Source organism: Streptopelia decaocto (assembly GCF_964273445.1).
Source record: "Streptopelia decaocto genome assembly, chromosome: 1".
In the NCBI taxonomy this organism is placed as follows: domain Eukaryota; kingdom Metazoa; phylum Chordata; class Aves; order Columbiformes; family Columbidae; genus Streptopelia; species Streptopelia decaocto.
Window position 1 is genome coordinate 93,846,037 of NC_138663.1, and position 22,491 is coordinate 93,868,527.

General features: G+C 37.9%; 1 protein-coding gene across 1 annotated transcript in view; it reads left to right on the plus strand.

The window, feature by feature from the left end:
* GABRG3 (gamma-aminobutyric acid type A receptor subunit gamma3) overlaps nt 1-22,491 on the plus strand; it is a gene marked incomplete at both ends in the record, with an annotated part of 334,515 nt that overhangs the window by 41,897 nt on the left and 270,127 nt on the right. The gene's annotated exons all lie outside the window — the stretch shown is intronic.

Consider the following 22,491-nt stretch of genomic DNA (forward strand, 5'->3'; position numbering starts at 1 on the left):
TTCCAGTTTATCACCCGAAACATATAGCAATGCAGATATCATCAGTTTGTCTCCACGGGAATAAAGCTGGCAACAGCTGTTGGGGGTTTAACACTACTGCTGATGTTTGAGTGTAGAGAGCTGCTCTTTTCTTTTGCAGTCATTTTTTTCACTTCCTTGAAAAAGAAGTTGTTTTTTATTTCCTGGAGTTTAGCTTTTGTTAATAGATTGGCCATATTAATCACAGAGCTATTCCAGCTTTCACAAAGCATTATTATATTCGAGCAAAGTGCAAATGCAGATACATACATTTAGTCTAATTAAGCAATTTAGTGCTACATTCCTGATGTTCACTAAGGATTTGTGATCATCAAAAAGTGTCAGCCAAGTGTCCTAAAGCATGCTTGATACCGGTAAACTAGGGCAAGATACAGTCCAGAAACTCCCTGACAAACTCATTAAAAGCATTGTGAAGTACTTGCACTGGCAAGTAGAAGTGATTCACAGGCAAGACAGTGTGGTTATGAACTCTTTTTTTTTTTTTTTTTTTTTTCCCCATTAAAAAAAAGTGCAGCTAGGTACATATGTTAATTATGGTTCACATGTATCCTCCATAAGCTTATCACCTTATTCCTCATGTTTTAGAGGTGTGTACGCTAGGGCTCAGAAAAAAAGTTCCATGACAGCAGGCTGCCTCAAGACCATCCTTCCCAAACCAATCAGGGGAGATCTACAGGAAAGACCCCAGCATTCTTTGTCACTTACCCTTACATACCTTGCAGGTAGTAGATACGTGACAATCTCCCATTCCTTGTTTTCTTCCTCTTACCAGCTGCTGCTCAGAAATCTAAGAGTATTGAGATATTTCTAAACTAAATCTCCCAGATGCTTTTGAGTTCCAGTTGCATGCCTTTATCATGTTGTGACTCCAGGATGGGAGGAGACTTCTGTCTGCATCATCCTCAGTGTGCTTTGGTCTTCAAGGAAAGGAAGGGATCTGAGGAAGGCTACAGCTTTGCCCCATTTTGGGAATGGAAGGGTGTTTCCAGATCAAGGGGTTTGGAACTCACTTATATTGTGCTGAGGAGCTGAAAAAAGTAATCATCAAACTGTATCTTACATATAGCAAATGGCTGATTACTCATTGTTACAAATGTTCTTATTCGTGAAGGCTTGCTTTAGGCTAAAACTATGATTATATGCTGTAATTAATATATGATGAGATAGACAATCAGACAACTCATTACAGATTTCTTTCCAGAAATCACCATATGATTTTTCTTTTGAATTCAACAGAAAAGTACAAAGTAATTACATGGCAGGACAAAAATAAAAAATAAACAAATCTTCTGTTTCCTTTTTACACTGCTAAGCTTCATTAACAGTGGCTTCCAAACAGGCGATGGAGGTCTACCTATTTCTATGGAGTCAAACCTATTCTGGAAACGTTTGAGACCTCTTTGGAGAAAACTGAGTTGTTCTAGTGGAAAGACGGGGAAATTAATTCGGTGAACAATTAGAGGAAGTAGAAAGGCACTCAACCTGTTCTGAACTCTTCTTATTCACCTTGCAATTTATTGGAGTTGATTCTTATTTGACTTTCTCTTCTAGATAATTATTTGTTTACACTTGTGCAAAAAGAGAGCATTCTGATTTGGAGCAGGTTTTTGCATCCATCTGACATTTACTTTTTTCACCAGTAATAATAATGTAGTCAAGAAAGTAGGAAGTAAGTCCCATTAATTACATTTCCCTTATCTTGAATTCATGAGAAAAGCAGCAGTGTATGAAATCAGTATTCTCATACTTCTAGTTTCTTGGGGCGGTTTGTCCACAAGTACTATGGGTTTAGTTTTCGGTCATAATTTTGTTAAAAGTAATCAGAAGTAATTACCCAACATAAACTCAAGCCTGCATATTACTTATTAGAGGTTGTTCATGAACCTTGTTCTTTCTGCTTCTATGTAAGCTGAGTTTTCAGCTGAATATAGCGATATTTTTAATGGTACCTCAATCTTGGACAGGTCGTGGACCTAATTGAAAAAGTCCTTGGGGTTTAACTGACAAATATTAATAGTTTTCTAAAGATCTTAGGATCAAACTAGGAAAATGAATATATTTTTATTACATCAGCTGTGACTTTGAAGCCAAATCCATACCAGAGTACCAGTTTTTGTTAATAAAGGATGTTGAATAGAGTATTATTCAAATAAAAATGGTTGATTTAGGCAAACTTGTCTCCTGTTTCTTTGTCCTGGACAGGACTAGCTTGAATTTAGTAACTCTTGATAATTCATGGCAATCTGACTCTCACTACCATGCAATGACAGAAGGAGTTTTAAAAAAGACAGTTTAAGGGTAGAACAGAACAAAGGGGATTTTGAGTGCACAAGAGCAGCATGAAAGGCTGACAAAGCCAAGAGAGATTTTTAAAATTAACTGGAAATCTACTGGTATTATTATAAAGATACATTCAGCTAATTTATGCAGATTTTTCTCAGCTGTATTTCATTTATGTAGTTTTCATTGCTTGAGTCTGTTCTTGCTTAATGTTACTTTGCTTTTCTTAAAGTTACTTATTTTACAGTTGGCCTATCCATCTTTATGTGGAAAAATTGGTCTTGTTTCTTGTGTGGCTTTAGAAAAATCTGCAAGTCTAATACATATTGCTATGAACTATACAAGAGCAATTTCATTAAATTATCAGGATAGAAACAAGTTGGGTGGATAAAGTCTTCATTATACTAAAATATGAAATATTCTTATTTTTTGAATGGATTTCTAAGACTTGGCTCTCATCTAAACAGATTCTAAAGTCTGCAGATTAGCTTGAAAGTATAGCCATAAGGTTTTAGCAACTTAATTAGGCACCCATAGTAATACTGGCTCATGTTCGTCAGAATTCAAAAAATTGGAGGTAGTTTATAAAATGTGAACCTGTCATGAAATAGCTGACATAAATTGGCTAGAACTGTAGTATTTTTACTTTGACTGATAATTTGCAAACCCAAGTTTTAATTTCTGAAAGCTTTTCAGTGTAATCTTGACCTGAGTGCAGTGGAAGTGTGAGAATGTTCAATTTAGTTCAAAATTTGTCACATCAGATTCATGTGGAGTTGGGAAGAGAACACGGGGAAGGAAGTTGGACCATTTTGATTGTATTCCAGGCTCATTACAGAATTGTGATCAATTCAGTGCTCTTCTCTCGACTTTATTTTTTCTTACCTTTCTTTTGTAGATGAGTAGAGATAGGAGAGTGCAGTTGTGACAAGTTTGATTCCTGTATATTTACCCAAATGTTTGACCTAGCACATTCTTAAAAAGTCATGTAATCCTAAAGCACTAGTGCTTGGTACTGCGCAGGCAACAGAGCTGTCCCAAAGACATTAGAGGCTATGTGCTAATTGCTTCTTCCCGAATAGCTGTCTGGGAGATCCAGAGAAAGCATTGCAGAAATGCTTTTCTGTAGAAAAGCAGGGTATTTTAATGCACTGCATGCCAGCAGATTAGGATATTGTGTACTTTGGTGGTTAAACTGATTGATCTGCTGGCTGCCAAACCTTTATTCTCCCTAAATTGACCTGTTCAGCAGTATGCATTTTCAATATCTAATCCTAATAATGAAATAAACTGAGTAGTCTGATCCTCAGCATGCTAGCAGGAATCTGTATAAAATTCCTTGGAGCATTGTGCTGCTAAGGTACTTTTGTTAGCAGGAATAAAAAACACTTTAAACTGTGAAGCCAAAATGACAGAAATCAGCAGATGAAAGAAATTATTTTGGATATTTTTTTTGAAGAAGGTTGTCTTAAATTTTTAAATGCCAGAACTGTACCTAATGGAAGCTCTTTGTTTTCCACAAACTCCTCTCACCTCGCCAAAAGAGGGGATGAAGGCCTAAAATGCAGTGGAAATGTTGCTGCAGTTCATAAAGTAGGAGGAAAATTGAGTGAAGCTTTTGGGTATCACTCAAATATTCACAGTTGTCTACAAAAGAAGAGAACATAAGACACAGATTTTTGCACTGGGAGTGTAATTTGTGGAAATACATGACCATGATGACAAAGTTGAAGAAGAAACTGAGAATGAAGGAAGAGACAGATATTGGAAACAGAAGAGGATAATTTATCAAAACAGAACTGAGGCAAGCAATAAAGGGCAAAGAAAATATATAGAGGATTTTTCCTTCTGCGACAACAGATAGAACTGTCATAGACCTGGGACACTTTACTGAGAAAACTTTTTTAAAATGGAGACTTAAGTGATATGTGGAACCTTTCAATCCTAAAGCTGGCAATGGGTGGCATGATTCAAAGATGCTTGTTCCTCTAGTTATTCCAGGACTTTTATGAAAAAACCTCCCTACCTTCCAGTGGGAGACACACTTGACAGGCATCAAGCTCTTCAGAACAGCATCCAACAGCTCCAGAGCTTATGAAAACAGACATTTTATGGAAGTGAGAGATAATAACTGCCTAGAACACAAACGCTTGTTGTTCTATAAGGGAAGATTATGTTGTAATAGCTCTACTTGTTGGCTATGAGATGGCTCCATAACAAATTTGTGTTAGAAGTGGAACGGATTTGGTTTAAATTCCCCTTTACTTTTGCATGGAGTTGTTTCCTGAGGCTTTGATTTTTTTATTTTCTTTTGTTTTATTTGTAAAGCAACTCCCTATATGGGATACATAGGACATCCTATATATTCCTAGGACAGGGTCTTATTATGAACAGAGATTTTCAGAATAATGCTGTGAGATATTTTTCTGGGACTGGTATCATTGTGTGAAGTTAATGTTTCCCATAACTATGATGGAAAACTTATTGAGAACTTTTCAGTAAGTTTCAATATAGTTTTTAGTATAAAATAATGTAGGCAGTTGTTTGAAGAAACACTTTGAGTGCCAAATAATTGTTTAATATTGTTTTTACTTTATGAAAAGAGAAGATGGTACAATCATATGTGATGGCTTTCTGGAAACTTAGTTGCCAATTTAGATAAATTAGGTAAGTTTCCTGTCTGTATAGGTAATTTTGCTATTAATGTTCTTTGAAATAATCATTACTTTTAATTATTGACTTTCTTTTTTAGACTCTTACTTTCATTCTGTCTTTTGTTAACCATCTTTTGCACCACCTTCTTATCAGCGTAGCATGTCACATCTGGCACTGCTCTTTACCTTTGCTGTCTGCACTGCACAGTGGAGTTGTTAGTTAAAATGAATTTTACTTTTTTGCTGAAAAATATCTGGTCAGTTTTGGGCTTGTAATTTTCTCAGCTAATGTGTGAAGGTCAGCATAAAGTTCAGTTATTTCTGAATGCAATAGCAGTCTGAATTTATTACTAAATATTTGCTGGGAAAAAAAAAGGATAATGTTTGATTTTGTAAGTACTGAAAAAAAAAATTTAAAAACCCCAAATATCCCCATTAGATTAAGGTATCATGCATCAGTTCAACTTAACTTTCACTGCAGACCTATTTTGATTTTCCTTCCAGTTGATTTATTTCAACAATGAAATTTTGAGAAATTCAAGGGAATTATTTAATGAAGTCAGGTTGATTGCACGGCTCAATACATTTAATGTTAAAGGGGCTTGTACTTACTTCAAAGTTCTAAAACTGACTTTCATCCTAAGCAAAAGGACTAGTGAGATGGAGGAGTGAAAAGGATAATGAAGGACAGGGCTACAGAACTAGGTAAAATGGAATTAGGAATCAGCAAAGAGCCTGTTAAGAATAGCAAGTGGATTGATCAGTGAAAAGCCAGCACATTTATCAAAAGAGTCTGAGAATATAGTAATTCAAATGGTAAAACACTTCCCGAAGAATGTTAAAACTCCTGGTACTTTAGATGCCAAGTACAAACAGAATATGCACAACTGGGGCTGTTGTTCAGAGGCAGTGTGGCATGATTCCAGTATTAAACAAATACTGGCTCAATTGAATGGGAAGGTTGTGTAAAGGAAGATCAGCTGAGAGGAATGAAGAAATAGAGATAATAAGGATGAAGTACAAACATACAGTTATGGACTAGCCATTCTTTATATGGTGCATAACATTAAAAATTTTCCACCAGTAAGTAGAACTAGTGATACTATACAAGGTGGGATGGGACTTCAGCTGAAACTCTTTAAGCAAGATGAATTCAAGATGGAAGAGGTGCAGAGAAGAAGTACTAAAATCATAAGGAGCATGGAGATTTTACTTTCTAGGAAAAACAAACAAACAAAAACAACAACAAAAACAACAAAAAAAAACACAAACCACAAAACCAAAACAACAAACACAAAACCTGTTGTTAGACAAGCCATTTTGGCTGCAGTTGATCTGGGTTAAGATCTCTATGTATAATGCTTATGTGTTATCTAACCCATTTCTGTCAAAGACCCTCCAGCGGCAGAATGCTTTAATATAATGTTGACAGAACTGGGAGAGGAGCTGATATATGGTTATGCTATGCCACTTGAAGAGGCAGGCAAGATGATCTGGAGATTTATGTTCTGATTGTTTAACCTAGCACAATTCCACTAGAAGAGTACAGCTGAATAATGTAAGCAAGTTTTGACTTGTTCAGCAAAATGTTATTTTCTGATTATGAGGTTTTTATGGGGCTGAAAACCAGGGATGAAGACATGTAAAAGACCAAGTTAATACAAATACGCAGTTATAGGTATGCAGTGATTCACCATGGGCTGAAAATAATATTTCTGTCAGAGAAACCAAAATAGTGTTCTCTAAGGACAGGTAAGTAGGTTTCAAGAGGGAACTTGTCAAGGTGTTACAAGTCATTCTCACAAACCACAACATAGGACTAAATTTGATTACCCAATTCCATCCTTCCAGGTGACAAAACCAATCACAGAATCAGCAAATTACTTACAATAAAGTATTCAATCAATTTTCTGTTCCCCAGTGCCTGCCTGCATAGATCCATTATTTATTTCTGGATTTACAATGTAATAATGCTCAGTATGATGTAAAAAGGGTCTTTTAACTTCAGGTTGTTTCCAGTGGAAAAATATAGCATTGATTTTTCGTCCTTCAGCCTATCTGGTTTGTTAAGGTAAGTCTACAGTCATCTGCTCATAGAAGTACTTTGAACAGAATCTTTAATCTGCTTCCAGGAAGGCCCATGTTTTTTTAGAGACTTAACAGATTCTTGAGAATGTTCATACACCTTCAGTATGGTTTTAGATAATGCAATTTTCTTTAGTACTTCTTTGGGAACTTTACAATATAGATATATCTAAATCACAATAACAGATAATGAATTAAGTTTTCAATTTAATGTTGATTTCTAAGGATTTTTAATGTAATAAATTTCAATGTAGTATAAAAATGACAGTTTGTTTTCCCCACATCTGAGACCAGTAGTGATCCTTTGACACAAATAAATAAAACTTAAAAAAAATTGTGCATTACATCGTACCATTAAGTGTGAGCAATGGGGCTTAACCGGCAGTATCTGTATGAGTAGAACTTTGAATTTTCCATTGCTGTTTTAGTTTGAAATAGTGGAAAGTTTACACCTCATTGTTACATCTTACAAAGTTTGTTTGTTTGTTTTCCTTTTCAGTGTGTGGAGCTAGATACCAATAAGTCAGAGCTGCCCGAGATTTTGCTGCAAATAGGAGTAGGGGTGTCACACTTCGTGTTTCTTGTGTCCTATACCTTGGAAATAGGATAGAAATTATAATTTATATCTACTTTCACACATTTTGTCTGAACTAACTGAAACAGCCAAAGTACTGGAGAGATCAGTATAGCAAGCTAGTTAACATACAGAAGTGCTGCTATGTCTATACAAATCAACGTTGCTCCAATGTACAATCCTGGATCAAAGTGTTTACCTATTTCTTCATGAATTTATTGCAAACAGAGTCACGGACAATGCTTTTTAGAAAGACAAACTAATTTATTGAGAGCTTAATACAGAGTAATGGTCCTATGGGGCGTTGAATCTATTGAACAGGACAGTTTGTCACTGTCTAGATGGTGATGGGAAGCTCCATTTCCAGGTCCTTGCAGCAGCATCTTCATCTGGATCAGATGAGAATCTCTGAGTTCTGCTCAGCTCTGGCTGTGGCTGTTGGTGACCAACCAGCACATGCATAATTCATTGCTATTGATTATCTTAGCTACATACAAAACCCACTTTCTAATGACTATTTGCAAATGTCTTACCTATGTACAGTGTAATCTATCTTGCAGCATGAACTACTTAGAGGAGTCTTTAGAGATAAAGGCCAGATTCTTCAGCTAGGATGTTAATCAACATATTTAAGTATCCAAATTGCTCAGACTAGGCACAGTAGGAGCTGCCTGAGGGAAATCTCTAGAACTGCATGAAGGTCCCCCCCAGAAAGATCCTATAACAATCTGTCAAATCATTCCTCTAAGCATCAGCTGTTAACTCCTTGTGTCTTCTGCATGAGTGGGGTGGTTGGACTGGCCTAATGTAACAGGCAAACTTGAAACTAGGTGATGGCCTGAAACTTCAATGGCTGTATCTAATCTAGATCGGGATGCCAAGCCTGCAGGTCAAGGTTAGCATCAGGATCAGTGAGATCTGTGGCCAGGCAGAAGCATCACTGCACTATGATGGGAGATGAGCACTCCTACAAGGTTGCTGAGGCAGGTACTGGTGGCCCTGGCATGGGCTGAAATCGGGTCTCTGGGCCCATGGGCAGAGTACATGGGTGGATGTTCCAGGCAAGGCTGATCAAGGCAAGTAAGGTCAATTAGTGCACTCATGGCCTTGACGTAGAGGTACCACAGACCTCTTAGGCTAGACGTGTATTATATGGCTGCCTGGGCTTGAGGAGCGCTGCAGCAACACTGAGAACTGAGGCATAGTAATCCATACTGGAGTCCTGTGCTACAATTAATGATGCCATTTCTAGTACCTGTGATTTATGGTCTCATTTTATATGGATCTTTGTCATGGATCTATTCTTAGCCTCCTTGCAATGGAAACAATAATATAATGTACAAACATTCATTCAGGACCCCTGACTGACGATGTTGGCTTATTTTGTTCATTACCTGCTACTCAGTTTTGCTTAAGCCCTTACCATTTTTTAGCAGAGTTGCTAATCATTGCTCTGATTATGCAACTGCCTTCATGCTGCATTGTGGGTTTTGTAATGTCCTATTAGAGCTCTGGTTAGCCAGCAGATCTATCTTGCCACCAGCTGTAGGAGAACACTTTCAGAAAAGTGCACTCCCAGTGGAAGTTATTCAGATTTTAATGAGCAGGATGTTTTATGACCTTTGCTAATAAAAATGGAGCTGGAAGAGAGCACTCTTTTGCCAGAATGTATTCTTCTCTGTATTGCCAAAAATTGTAGGCTATGCATAAACTGTTGTCATTCCAAGCATATTCTTTCAGAATATGAATATGTATTACTCAGTTAAGTGTTACACTATGACCACATAAATAGTAATAATACTGTGTGCTGAGATGGGAAATCCCTTTGTGTATAATAATACCAGCAACAAAATAGAATACTGAAGTGTCTTCTTAAACATTCAGTGAAAACTAGTTAGTGACCTCCCTGCTCAGCAGTTCTCTTCATGCAAAAGACCTAAACTATTTCAGATTCTTTACCTATCCTCCCCAGCCCCTGAATCCCCAGAGGAACTGCATATATTAAGACATAACTGCCTACAGCTTGTGGGCTTACAAAATATCACCTCAATTTTTTTTTTTTTTTCATGACAAAAGCTATTTGAAAGCATTCTTTCCCTTATATATAGAAATAGCATGAACGGTTAATACTTCTTTTAAAATATATTCCTGAATTGACAACCTAAAACAAATGCTAATATAAAATTTAGTCTGACTGTTGAAAACTGTATCCAACTAATAAATTAGAAAAATAACGTTAGACATATTAATAGATTTCTTTTTGCTCTGCCTTTCCCCACCCCGAGGAAAAGATATTTAAAACAATTCTAATGTATGTGCTAGGATCATACCCTGAGATTCTTTCTGAGCAGAGTTTGATTGATTTGTCTGTTGAAGCTGAGCCATGAATCTGTCTTGCTACTTTGTCACACTGTCGCAGAACACAGCAGACTGAGATACAGGAGAATAGAAGTCTCTAATAGGCTCTGCAGTTTTATGTCTTAGCCTAGTAAGATGCTTTGCTATTTTCTTAAATCTTTCTTTACTCTCATTCTGCAAAACATAGTATATTATCTGTTCTGGAAAGAAGTTTGAGCACCTTCCACCCATTTTTTTGAGTAATATCTATTTATCATTCTTATTTGGCTGAATGATGATCTGTTATATATGTCTTTTAATGACGTTTTTCCTGTGTCAAGATTTTAATCATAAAGTACCTTACAGCATGTCTAAGAAAGTTATCTGTTTTAATTCCTTATGTTGTTGTCTAGTAGGTACCCTGTGTTATTAAGTAAGCAAGCAGCTGTTTGACATGTTGGACATAGGATGGATACAATTATGGTGAGGTTATTCAAACCAAGTCAGGTTAAGGTGGAGATCGTCATAATTTGTCAATGGTGGAGAAACAAGAGCAACAGTATTTGTAGGTAATCAAGTATATTATTTCACAGAGAACTATTTGAATGTTCCATATCCACAAGTATTCTAGTGTTAGCCTAATGCTTCTTTCTTCCTTTTTTCCCCCTCCATTCCTTAGCTCAACAGTGAAAAAGACAACCAAATTAAATCTAAAATGTATCTGAAACTTAGCATTTGGCCCTAATTAATTGATCAATGTCTATAGTAAGCAAAGATTGAATATTCAGCCGAAGGACTGGTCTGGTAACACTGGTGTTTGTTAGTTGAATGTATTTGTTAGAGTTTGCTTAGGTTTGGATTAATTTTTCAGTGTATCTTTTCTTAGTGATAGATTTTATTTCAATAATCTATATAGAGTTTGTTGTGGTACAGTAATCTATATTGTGTTTTCTGGTTGTGTGTGAAAGCTGAACCATTTTGGGCTCTAGTATGACACAGGAGGAGCTCCATACTGATCAGCAGGCTGCAAGGCCTTCATCCTGACAACACCAATGGTGTGAAATAAAAGAGGTAGTAAACAGATGCATTTCTTTCTTATTGTGCTTGAACATGGAAGTGGGAGCTGAAGGAATCTAATTATTTAGAGAACCCTCATGGTGTCAGGGTTTTCCTCCAACATTGGAGCTAACCTAAAGCTGGAATTTATCTCTGGTTTTGCAGTAGGTTTTCAGCTGCAGAAATCCCCAGTATTTAGGTGTGGGGATTTTTTTTTGTTTGTTTGCTGTGGGGCTTTTTGTTTGGTTTTGTTTTTAATTTCACCTATATACTATGTTGTTTCAGAGTTATATGAAAGGAAGCTTGTATTCCAAACCACAGTTTTCTTCCAAGAAATGAGAACTAAAGAAATATAACAGGTTAGAGAATCTAATGTTAGAATTAGTCAATATACACTGTCAAACATTTGTTGGGGTCACATCTAAGTTAATATGCTTCAGCATGGTGGCTTTGGGAACTTCATTGCTTTCAGGTGATTTATTACATCTTTGCTGTAGCATTCAGTGTTGAATAAAATTTGTAATCAAAATCGGAGTAGTAGTTTGTCTACCTTCATTTTCCAAGAGACTCTTCAGAGTTGGAAAGGGTGAAATAGAACTGTGGAGAGTATTTTTTATTGTTTCAGCTCTTGCTTTGATCCTGCATAGCAGAACACACTGCTCTGTGGGTGTAAGTGTTGTAGTCAGAAACTTGGTTCTTTTGCTTAGAAATCTTGTCCAGGTCACATAAAGATAATTCCAATTGATCACAAGTCTGTTACTGTCTGTGCTTCTGAAATGGTGCTGATCAAATTATCCCTTTCCAGGGAAGAATCCAACTTCAGCTGTTTCATTCAGAATGTTCAGTCTACAGGAATGTGTATGTCTGTAATTCACTTTTGCTTGCTATCATGAGAGTTTCTGGGTATAATACTAAAGAACAGGGAGTTCAGACAGGTGATTGTAGACTTGATTCCTTTGATAGAAATCTTCATGTAAACCATCTGTTAACAGCTGGAGAAAAAAAGGTGCAATATAGTCCACAGTGGTCCACGGATTACATGGGAGTTAATCTGTGCAATGTGTTTAATAGCATGAGTCAGGACTCACCTGTTTAGGTTGTTGAACAATTGAAGGTAGAGGCATATCCACCACTTGCTTTAAATTGAAACTCCTGATGGAAGTCTTTTAACAAAGGAAGCGCCTCTTCACATGGGAACAGCACAGGGACATGGGAAAAGAGAAGATGGAAGGAGCCCTTCTCTTTTCTTCTCTTCAAAAGGCTGAAGCTGAGAATAATGGAATTTCCCAGAAATAGAAAAGAGAAGACAGTGTTTGAGATGCAAAAGTCATGAAATGATGAACGAACTGCTGATCATGGAAAAAGGACAGGAGGAGGGGACATGTCATGTAAAAGAAAAATCCAATTTATCAAGCTGAGTGGGTAGGGAGAAAGGAAACTGACTGAAAAAGAAATGGCCTAATTTATAGAAATAAGAGCTGGATGCCTCTCTGAAGAGGAAAAGAATATGAACAACAGATGTCTTGGAAGACCTCTGATGAACCTGTGCTCAAGAATTAATTGGGAAATTGTGTGGTTTGTTTTCACTTTGTCTATAGTTACTTTTTAGTTACAGCATTCAAACTGGAGAGTAATTTGTATCAAAAACTTCAGTTAGGTTTTGTCTTATTTCACTTCTGACAGCTACCCCTGAATTAGCAGTGGTATTATACAGTAGAGAAATAAGTATTTCTGGGATTAGGCATAATTTGATCAAGCGTAGACATCTAATTTAAGATAAGACTAGTTGCACCCTACAAGCATGTATTTTTCTCTACTTGTTTTCAAGGGAGACAGTCTTTTAGTTCTGTGTCTTCTGTGCCTTTTAGTTCTATGTCTTGTAGTTCCTTTTACCGATTGTACACCCCGGAAGAGTGAATTGTAAATCTAGAGTTAGAATGCAGGGGGAAAACTGTAATACTGACCAATATAGAGGGAAAGAGGATACTAAAGAAAGTGGGGAACTAGCAGTTTTCCTGGTGGCCTAAAGACATCATGGTTGTACAGGCTCATTTCCATCAAGGGACAATCGAAGGTGTTTGTGCATTGAAAATATATCAGAAAAGCCTGTTGAAGAAGGTATGCTTCAGCTTAGCTGCGTCTAACCAAAGGAAAAGATCAGATGCGTTTCTTGGGTTCACATTTGAAGGTCAGTTGTCTGTGTGTGTGTGCACATGTGTCTAGTAGAAGAGAAATACTCTGGGCATATGACTATCCGGAACAGACTGTTTTATACCCTGAAGTCCTAGTGCCCTCCACAGACAAATATTGGCTGTATCTAGAAGAAGTGGCAGAAATACCTTGATTGTCCAAATCAAGGGTTTCTTCAGATAATTTTGTAGGTCTTCTTCAGTTCAGTTACTGTGGCTTCTTCCTGCAAAAGCCAAGACCAATGGGTTAAGAATTGGTGTGCACTTGAGTCCTGCCTCAATCTGGATTTAGAAGAAAGACAACCTGTACACGCACCTGGGTGTGGGAGCTCAGAGATGCTTGCCCCACCAGTGTCGACTTAGACACAGAGACTTGAATGGTTATCTGGATGGGTCAGGAATGCCATAGTAGACATGAAGTACTCTTACATGACTTAACAGAGGTTAAGGTAAAGTCCAAATGTTCTTTATTGTTTTTGTTTCTCAGGCCTGAATATCAAACCCACTGTAAGATTTTAGCAAAACTATGTACTTACTGTAACTTAAATTGGATAAAAGGGTGTTGATTCAAATGCTTTTTCTCTTACAATTCTCAGCCTTCTAATATTCCTTTGAAGCACTGCAGGCTTTGCAAACACAGTGTGGTATAAATGATTTCCTAAAGTGATTACAGTAGGTTCTTTACCCTGCACAAGCAAGCTTGATATTCCACAGAAACTGCACTGAGTTTGGGACCATTACTTAACAAGTCCTACTGAGCCAGATGAGAGTGTTGTCAAAGTAAAAACTGAATCAATGGTTCAGGATCTAGCTGAATAGGAAAAGGCCTGAGTCTTTACCTGATACCTTTAAATGCAACAAAGGGGTGTGGAATAAAAACAACCTTAGATTTTTTCAATTTAAACATTTATCATCATACTAGTGCTCTGCAGGTGTTGCCAGGTCATAAGCAGGCTATATAAATGCATCAGAGGCTCAAAATTAGCTTTAATAAACTTTCACAAATAAGTCAAAGACTCTTTTCTCTTTTTAAGTAACATAGAAATAAAAGTATCCAGGGCAGCTGTATCTTTCAGAGGAGGAAGATGTTAAAAATATATTTTATTTCTAAACCCTCAAAGTTCATCACCTTGTGGATGTCATTGAGGTCAGGAGGTAATATTGCCCAATGAGGACAGTATATTGGACTTATCCTTGCTGTAATAATATTTTTAAGACCTTGGTCAAATAATTTGATTCATATCAGTTAAACAGTAAAAGAAGTGCTTTTTATTTGCAGAGCATATTTTAGGACTTCGAGGGTCTCAGAGAGATCAGTGGACATTTTGAGGAGTGCAAGCTGGGACAATTTATTGACCTCTTGGGTTCTTCATAGTAACTTAGTGGTCTGCAAGCAGTAAAATCCAGCAATATTGCAGCTACAGTGAACAGTCCACAAACAAATGGTAGCCTGAGATGGCAGAGGAAGGGTGTTAAGTGTGAACTAGTTCCAAGTCAGCAGTAAGTGCTTCTGTATTCATGATGATAACTGCATTTGTTTTAAATAGAGGTGATGCTGTGCAACAGTTTCTCTGGTAAAAATAAGCCCAGTGAAGGCATGATTATATGCTTCCCCAAAAACTTAATCTCCTCACCCTTCACCCAGATGCAATATTCGTTATATTTTTTCTCCTTTTTCTTCCTTCTCCTTCTTTCCCCTCTTGAGTTTTTGCCGTATTTACCTTTCAGCCTGTTGTTGTCACCTCTTGAGTAATTTGAAGCCCACCTTGCGAGTCCCAGAACTACCAGGCTGACATCACTCCAGCACTACAGTTAATGTTGGCACATTTTCTGTAGAAGTTCCTGAAGCATTGCTTACCTGGCTGTGTGTAATGGGTAGCCAGAGGAGCCATAGATCATGCTAGACCTCCACCTACAGATCTGTTGCTCTTCTGTTGGCAGAGTCCCCTCAGAGGTAATGGATCACATAAAACTGTGATAAACCTTAAAACCGTAACTAGACTTCCATTATATATGGACACATGACTTTGAAGAAACTGTGTGCAGGCACTGTGCAGTCTGCTGGCTCTCTCAGTGGGTATCTCACTCATGTAGTGAATTGTGACAGCTTGAGTCATGTTAAACTAGTAGACATAGAAACGCTTGTGAGCTTGCCAAGTGTGGGTACAGCCCTAGCCAGATCACAGTCCTTCAGCGAAGTAAAACCCCAGTCCGTAGCCCTCCTGTAACCCACCCTTACCTTCCCTTTAATTTCGTTGGAAAGATTCTAATGGAATAGTAGTCTGCTCTGGTAAACTGTGAGGTCGGGATGACAAATGACTGGGGCCACAAAGAGTGCTGTGCTGTATGCTGCTTGGTCCAGCAGAGAAACCTCATAAGGTCTATAACACATACACAGTCAGCTAATTTCCAGAGGTGGGAGTAGCAGAGCATTAAGCATTCATTGCACATGTGCTATAGTTAGCTAACTCTTATTGTGTCACAAGAGACAGGAGAAGGCACGGTAACTTTATTTAGCAATAGAAAAAGACATTTTGTACACTGCTGTGTTTAGTACCCCAAGGTCTGAACTACAGATGAACAAAAAACATTATTTCTGTCTAATAGCTTAATGTTCTTGGTTTTACAGATTGTGAGGTCCTTTTCAGACTAATGAAGCTAAGATCTGGGGGAAGATTCTTTCCTCCCCCTGCCCCTTCCCACTGGGAAACTGCTGCTTGCACTAATTCTGTCAAAGAAATAGAACTTACTAGTTTGAGACAAAAAACCTAAGAAAAGTAGGTATATATATCTGCAATTCTAGCTTTTTGGAAGAAGGCGTCCAGGCAGATTTTGAATGTCTCCAGAGCAGGAGACTCCACAACCCACCTTGGGCAGCCTATTCCAGTGTTCTGTTACCCTTACTGAGAAGAAGTTTCTTCTCAAATTTAAGTGGAACCTCTTGTGTTCCACTTTGAACACATTACCCCTTGTCCTACCATTGATTGTCTAGTGTTCCTGCTCCGGCAGGGGGATTGGACTTGATGATCTTTTGAGGTCCCTTCCAATCCCTAACATTCTGTGATTCTGTGTGATTCTGTGCAAGATATTTGGAAAAAAGCTAATCTGCTTTCTACATGTTCACAATACTTGCGATTGATTATTTGAAGTGATGCTCAAAATAAATACAACAAACCGGGATTTCCAAAGGTTTGAGTTTGAGTTCAGTGCAATTAGAAAGACCATCAATGTTAAGCTCCTTTAGATCAACTTCTTGAGTGTCCTCCTTAAATCGAGAGTCCTGGAAGAATAAATCCATCCATTCAAAATTGAGTAGCTTTCAGTGCAGGTGTATGCATAAATATTTAAAGGCAAATTGGGTCAAATAAATATAAAGTATTCCTAGAATGGATACAGGTGCCTACACCAATTCATAACAGAACACGTTATTAAATACCTTTTTGAAAAACCTGTTAACAAGCTACCTAGATAATTTCTTTAAGCAAGAGAGGTAAAGGACAAAAACAAGAGCTACAAGAACAGCTCAGCCTGCACTATCGTGACATGAAAGAACCCAGGAAAGATGAGCCCAGGATAAGACTGTGCTGATGTCATGACTTCTGCTTTATAGACGCCATATCTCCAGAATCAGAGGTGTGATGAAAACACACAGACCTGACATTGCTCTAGTAGAAGTCCATTTAACATAGGGAAGAAAAAAGAATGAAGGGGCCATGGGAGAATGGGTGTTCCAACACTTCAAATCTGAGGTCAATACATAAGTTTATAAATTCTGTTTAATTAGTTATCAGAAAATCAAACTTTATAGTCCACATGAGAGCACAGTGTCCTGCATCCAAAGGACAACCGCCCATTATTATGCTTATAGGTCCTGGATGTTGCTTGTTATATTCTAAGGCTCTCTTCACAACATTTTAATTCTAACTTTTGCCATTGTTTGAGTGGTTCTGGATAATTGCTAGTGGTGTTAATTTATGTTAACATCTCTCTGCAGTTTAATTACCTTGGAGACCTGTGGGCTTTACTGTTATCATAGAAGAGGAAGCTGCATGGGTGGCATGCCTCCCATCAGGACCAAGCCATTTATAAACCTTCTAGATGTTTGATCTAAGCTAGCCATATAGGTTCTTTGTAGAGCCAACCAAGAGAGAAGATTAATTTCTCTGAAGGTAATCATTTTAGACACCTGTCTTAAGTATTTGCAAAGAACAGTTTATGCTAATTTATCTTTTTTTTTCATTGACCAAGAGACATGTAGGTGCTAAAATTCTCAGGCAGCTGAAATAAATTAATCTTTTGCTACTACACTTGCTGCAGAATGCTGTGGAAGTAAGAGAGGATTGTTTTTGTAACTGGAACTTTATTTTTGTAACTAGAACTTACAAAAACAAGGAATCACTTAATATTCTCAGTAATCTCTCTGAAAAAAAAGTTTATTTAATTCTGAAAAGATGGCCTAAATGTTTTAAGGCATAAAATATGAAAAGCTTTTGGATGCTTTTCAAGGTTAAAAGATACTTCAGATAAGCATGATATTAAATATGTTGTCATCTCTGAATCTTGTCTAGTAAGCATTTTAACTCATGCAGACCTGTTCATGTAAGTCAGAAACAATGATGTAATGGTTTGAGATGAACAATAATACCTTCCTGTTTGAATTAATGTTTAATTTTAAGATAACAGATTGGAATTTGCTTTACCTTAAACATTCAGAAGTACTATATGAGACCATGAATGGAAACACCAGTAAATAATGAAATTATCTAATTGAAATCAAAATAATGGTCTATGGCCATATAGGTAATAGAAAAACTATAAATCCAAAAGACCCAGATTGAAAACATAATGAGAAATTAAAGCTGAATTCCTGAAACTCCAAGGAAGTGCATGTAAAATACAAGTAGTGTTTCTTAAAATAGATTGTTTTATTAATAGAAGGCTGAAGCGATGCTTCCACACGAGTAATGTTTTGGCTTGACATAAAATGTAATTTGCTCTATGACATTTGGAGATATCTCTCAAAATGATCGTAATGTTTAGACTTAGGATGCATTAGAAATCCTTTTCACTAGGATGCTTCTGATGTATTTTTGCACTCGTTACCTAGGAACCCCGAGAAGAGAGTATTATGAATAATAAGGAAGGTTTTATGCTAAAGTCTGCATTGTTTTCTTTCTACCAAGGATGTAAAAATGTATCATGAGACAGCAGACTCCTACAGAACACATTTCATTAATTAATTTGTAAAATTACCTACAACTGTTATAGTCAGATGAATATAAGTATGTATGTGAAAGCATAAACACAGCTGTGTCTGGGTCTTTCTGAAAAGATTACCTAAGAATTTTGCAGTACAAATGATGGATGGTTTCCTCTACAAACAAGTGTGCTTTTTTTTTTTTTTTTTTTTTTTTCCCCTTTTTTCATTTTTCATTGACTTCTCCTAAAAGGCTCTTGAAGATGTTAGGTTCAACTCTGACAACCCTTGTCTGTGTTATAGTGCTGCCAACTTTAGAAGCATTTTACTACATAACTTTGAACTCCTGAGATTCTTTCCCATTGCTGTTTGTAATGAGGATATTTGTGCATCTGTAATGTTTTTCTTTTACAACAAAGAGAAATACTCACTTTTTTTTTTCAGGGATATTGCGAATCAGTGTTCCAGATGTGTGTTTTTTCACCTTGGTAACTTTTGGTAACTTTTGATGTGTCCAACCAAACCCTTTGCATGGTGAATGTACTGCTGTCCACCAAAGACATGGATTGGTAAGAACAGCTTTCAGAATGTCCTGCCATGACTGCTGTCTTGCAGATCAAATATTAGGTAACATAACTTTATCACCACTGGGGGCTCAATTAAATAGAAAAATTGTTTAAATATTTTTTTTTTATTTATTTGTTTGTTTTGGTGGGCTTAACAATCAACAGTGAGATGATATACACAGAGCACTTCAACTGCGGTGTTGAGACTGAAGATTAATTGAAGAATTCAAATGGTGTGGCTTGTTTCATTTTCCTTTCTGTTTATTAGGACAGTCATTGTCTAGGGCTGCCAAGCAAGAGAGGTAGCCTTCTGCTTCTCCTTCTCTCTTGTGCATGTGACATCACCACAAAGGGAAAAATTTGGCCCTGGCAATAGTCACTAAATGTTTTTATTGCAATCTCAATAAAATGTCTGGAAAATACCCGTTAAGAGACACTAATTGCTCTTAGTGCCTTGAAAACTAGTGTGCCAGAGAAGACTAGTCTTGTTGAAGTTTGATACAAATTTAATGCTGTTTTAGGAAACACACTGAAAGGTCTAGGCCAGGGGTGTCAAACTCATTTTCATCCATGGGCCACATCAGCCTGGCAGTTTACTTCAAAGGGTGGAATGTAGTTTTAGGACTGTATGAATGTACATTTTTAAAGAATGTATAAATGTATAAATACATAAATGTATAAATAATGTATAAAATTACATTTGGCCTTCTGAAGGAAACCATGAGGCTGTTGTGGCCCCCAGTGAAAATGAATTTGACACCCCTGGCCTAGGCTATCCTGTCTCTTGGTCCTGCCAAGGAAGAACTGTATATAAAAGTTTGCTTGAGGACTCAAGTTCTTTTTCATGATGTCTACCATTTCTTACATTGTCACTTTTTTGTCCACAAGGCTAGAATACTCCCTCCACTTTCTCCATTCTTTTTCCTCTAAGAATACGCAGCATCAAAAAATTAGGATGATGAGAGGAAATCTTGGCAAATGAGGGCCTCTCAGACACTTACTACCATGGTACTGAGAATATATAAGGAATCACCTGGGTATCTGTTTCTTTCAGTAGTAATATTGTTCTGTGTTTGCCAGGATTGTTCCTGCTTTGATGACAGGTCCCTCTGCATGTCTACTAGGCAATCCAGGTCACTCTGTCTTGATGCTATATAAGAGAAAAGCTTTACTGCTAACATAATGAAAAAAAAAAAGAGTTGAGTGACTTCTAGACCTTTTACTACAGAGTTAGTTCTATGTAATTATGAAGAGTACACAGAACATAACCTGGGATCACACTTCATACTGCCTTGTTCATACCTTTTCCAGAAGTCTTCACATTGTGAAAAATCTCTAACAGAGAGAAATAGGATTAAATAAGGGCTGTTTTCCAATGGCTCCAGTGGACTTTGAATGTGGCTATATCTTATGCTTTGTACATATCTACAACACACTCATTTACATAGTGTGTAAAGGCAGTGTTACGTGCTGTTCTCAAAGCACTACAATGGGGAAATACCAATCACAGTACATATTAATTAAGCCCTTTTTAAGTTTGACTGAGCTGTTCTTGTGAATGGGTGATTTAGATCACTTAGAGAACCAGTGTCAAAACTATTAGCAAAAGTGGTTTTAATATGATGTTGTAGAAGTGTTTCTTAACAAAGTTTGATAACAAGGTTCATCTGTTACTGTATGGCATAATAGTTTAAACAGTGATTCAAAACCACCAGGGCACAAATCAAAGTCATCAAGATACAAATTAAAGTTACCAAGGCAAAATCAAAGTTACCATACTATAAGGTTATGTGTGATATTGGTCTCTTACCAAAGGTTTGACATTGGTAGAAGGTCTCTCTGCATTGAGGAGCAATCTTGAGATAATCATAGAATCACAGAATAGTTTGGGCTGGAAGGGACCTTCAAAGGTCATCTAGTCCAACCCCCTGCAATGAGCAGGGACATCTTCAACTAGATCAGGTTGCTCAGAGCCCCGTTCAGCCTGGCCTGGGATATTTCCAGGGATGGGGCATCTACCACCTCTCTAGGCAACCTGCATTGGTGTTCTACCACCTCATTGTAAAAAAATTTCTTCCTCATGTCTCTCCTGAATCTCCACTCCATTAGTTTAAAATCATTACCTCTTGTCCTATTGCAACAGGCCCTGCTAAAAAGTCTGTTCTCATGTTTCTTACAGGCCCCTTTTAAGTACTGAAAGGCTGCAATAAGGTGTCTCCAAAACTTTCTCTTCCCCAGGCTGAACAAACCCAACTCCCTCAGCCTGTCTTCAAAAGAGAGGTGTTTCAGCTCCCTGATCATCTTGGTGGCCCTCCTCTGGACTCTCTCCAGCAGGTCCATGTCTTCCTGGTGCTGAGGACTCCAGAGCTGGACACAGGACTCCAGGTGGGGTCTCACCAGAGCAGAGGAGAGAAGCAGAATCACCTTCCTTGACCTGCTGGCCACGTTCCTATTGATGCAGCCCAAGATACAATTGACTTTCTGGGCTGCACGTGCACATTGCTGGCTCATGTCCAATCTCTTATCCACCAGTATCCGCAAGTCCTTCTTGGCAGGGCTGCTCTCAATCCCTTCATCCCTCAGCCTGCATTGATACTGGGGGTTGCACCGATCCAGGTGCAGGACCTTGCACTCGTCCTTGTTGAACCTCATGATGTTTGCATGGGCCCACTGCTTGAGCTTGTCCAGGTCCCTCTGAATGGCATCCCATCCTGCAGGTGTGTCAACTGCACCATTCAGCTTGGTGTCATCTGCAGACTCTCTGGGGGTTCACTCGATTCCAATGTCTCTGTCACTGGTGAAGATATTAAACAGTACTGGTCCCAATATGGACCACTGAGCAACACCACTTGTCACTGGTGTCCATCCAGACATTGTGCCATTGACCACTACTCTCTGGGAGCGACCATCCGTCTAGTTCCTCATCCACCAAAAAAACCACCCATCAAATCCATACCTCTTCAATTTAGAGAGAAAGGTATTGTAGGGGAACATATCAAAGGCTTTACAGAAGTCCAGATAGATGATGTCTGTAACCCTTCCTTTGTCCACTGATGTAGTTACTCCATTGTAGAAGGCCACTAGGTTGGTCAGGCAGGACTTGCCCCGGTGAAGCCATGCTGGCTATCTAGAATCACTTGCCTGTCCATTATGTACATAGAATAGCTTCTAGGACGATCTGTTCTGTGATCTTCCCAGGCACTGAGGTGAGGTTCACAAGCTGGTAGTTCCCAGGGTCATGCTTTCTACCCTTTTTAAAAATGAGTGTGATGTTTCCCTTTTTCCAGTCTCCAGGGACTTCACCTGACTGTATTTGGCTTGTAGTCAAATAACATGCGATGGGAAAGATATGCATGAGACTCCTTGTACCCACAACTTGCTTTGTTCCTTGATAAATGAGTCTTAGAAAAGCCACCTGCTATGCATGTGTTTATTGAATGATCAGTGTTCCAAGCTCATATGCATCAATGCTCACGTTGTCACTCTGCTCCTTTGTAGGTTTTCAGAGAAAAAA